Raw genomic sequence first — 2,865 nt, 5'->3', positions numbered from 1 at the left:
TATCTCTCTGATTGGATTGAAGCATTAGGGTATTTTTTTGGATGTGTTCACGGATTGAGATTATTTTTTTGTTTGTCTTTCAACCATTTTACGTCAGATGTGGAGGATGTCCTGTTAGAAAAATAAGTTTAATAGAGCACAAGAAAAAATAAAATATTTAGATTTATCAATTAAACCAATATCAACAACACAATGAATACTATAAAATTAAAAACAAAACAATCAGTAACAACTAATTAAACACAAAGAGTAAATTAAAATATTAAATAATAAGTTTAGAGTAGCCTGGGTTGAAGCACGCAGAGCGCTATCCTTAAAAAGAAAACGCCTCCACTATACTAGTAATTTTGAGTCTTATAATGTGCTCCTCTCCCAAGATACGTCAACCCGTTAGATCGTTCGAGTGCAGTGAAAGATCCCCGAACCAAAGAATACCGCTCCAAAAATATATTTTAGTAGTAGAAATAATTTTGAGGGAGAGAAATAGATGAACTTGTGTGTTTTTTTGTGTCTATTTTTCTCACCTACTGATGTATATATATAAGCACTATTAGATACCTTTTTTTAAAAAAAATGAGACGTGCATGCATCAGTTTTAATTGTTTGTTTATTAAGCAAACTTTCCGGTGGTAACAGTAAAACAGTGGATGCACGTTGTGCTAACCACTTTGAAACAAAAGCAAGACTTGGTCAGGAGAAAAACCGTACCATATCTGTTTTTTGGTTTTGGAATGTTAGAATAAAAAGGAATTAATTATATTAAATATTTAATTTAAATTTTAAATTATAATATAATTTCTCAACAATTCCCTACTAATTTAAAATTAAATATGAAAAGAAAATTATATGTAAATATATATATATATATATATATATATATAAACTTAAAAATTTTAATGGAGCATTATATATTATATTTTCAGTACAAGGAACCTTCTGTATTTGAGTCTTATACCTAGTGCATATAAACTTCCATCTGAGAGAATATGGAGACATGATTGTCTTGAGCCATATCCCTTTTGACCAAATTTTAGAACATAACACATATAATAAAGGTGTTCATTTGAGTTCTAATTAGTGGAGCGCATTACGACCTTGCGCATGTATCTTGTTTCGTGAGTGTCATTTAGAGATTGTCCATATCTCACAGTAGCGGCCCCACCACCACACTCACTAGGTGAACCCTTCCAAGGATGGTCTGTGACACCCACCCCTACAACATTTGTCATTGGGTCCATTAAGAGGTATTTTTAATTTTAACACAATAAAAATAAATATTTAAATACCTCAACCTTATTACTGTTACAATTTACTTTAGAGTACACCTCGTTATAGGAATGGAACATGCAATAATTTTACAATTTACAATGGTGTACTTAGTTAACAAACAATTTCGTTATTACCCATTGAACTCCAATTATGGGATCGCCATTTATGTGGAGACGGGTGTCCATTGTTGCAACTAGTTGATGGAATTTAGTCCCATTCCCCTCGATGATTCAAGTACTTGTTGACGCGTCAACCCTTTTGTGAGTGGATCCGCAAGATTATTTTCAGACCTGATAAAATCAACAGAAATAACACCATAAGTTATCAAATTTTTAATAAATTTGTGTCTTATTCTCAGGTGCCTTCTTTTTTCATTAAAGTTTTTGCTAGTTTCTTTAGCAATAGCAACTTGACTATCACAATGCATTGAGATTGGAGGTATAGGTTTATTTAATAAAGGCAAGTCATATAATAAAATTTTAAGAAATTCAGCCTCACTACTAGCAGTATCTAAAGCAATTATTTCAGCTTTCATAGTAGAACGAGAAATAATAGTTTGTTTTGAAGATTTCCAAGCTACTGCACCTCCAGCTAAAGTAAAAACATAACCACTAGTAGATTTAGTTTCATCAGAGTCAGAAATCCAATTTGCATCACAGAAACCTTCAATTACATCAGGATAACATGCATAGTGAATGTCATAATTAATAGTTCCTTTAAGATATCTAAATAATCTTTCTAGAGTAAGCCAATGTGAATGATCAGGATTATGAGTATATCTTCCTAACCTACCAACAACATATGCAATGTCCAGTCTTGAGAAATTAGACAAATGCAGCAAGGAACCAATAAGAGGAGAGACATTTTCACCAATATTTTTCTTCAATTTAATACTAGAATCAAATAGGGTAGAAACTGGTTTCACATCAAAATAATTAAACTTTTTAAATAATTTTTCAATATAATGTGATTGTGTCAAAATAATTACATCATGATTCTTAATCAACTTAATACCTAAAATAACATCAACAAGACCAAGATCCTTCATTTCAAAATTACTAGACAAGAAAGACTTCACATCATTTATAACATGTAGATTACTACCAAAGATTAAAATATCATCCACATAGAGACATAAAATAATACATGAATTATCATCAAATTGTTTCACATAAACACATTTATCACTATTATTAAACTGAAATCCATATAAAGAAACAACTTGATCAAATTTATCATGCCATTGTTTAGGAGCCTGTTTTAAACCATACAAGGATTTAACAAGTTTGCAAACTTTATTTTCCATTCCAGGTTCTATAAAACCTTCAGGTTGATTCATGTAAATTTCCTCTTCCAAGTCACCATTTAAGAAGGCAGTTTTTACATCCATTTGTTGAATTTCCAAATTAAAAACACATGCAAGTGCAATTAAAACTCTAATAGTAGTAACTTTTGAAACAGGAGAGTATGTATCAAAGAAATCTACACCTTCAACTTGTTTATAACCAATAACAACAAGTCTTGCCTTAAACTTATATATGGAGCCATCTGTTCTTAATTTTTTTTCGAAAAACCCATTTACAACCTATAATCTTG

The sequence above is a fragment of the Cajanus cajan genome, chromosome 8 (genome assembly GCF_000230855.2).
Source record: "Cajanus cajan strain Asha chromosome 8, NIPB_CcT2T_4, whole genome shotgun sequence".
Classification (NCBI taxonomy): Eukaryota; Viridiplantae; Streptophyta; class Magnoliopsida; order Fabales; family Fabaceae; genus Cajanus; species Cajanus cajan.
Note: the sequence above shows the minus strand (reverse complement) of the source record.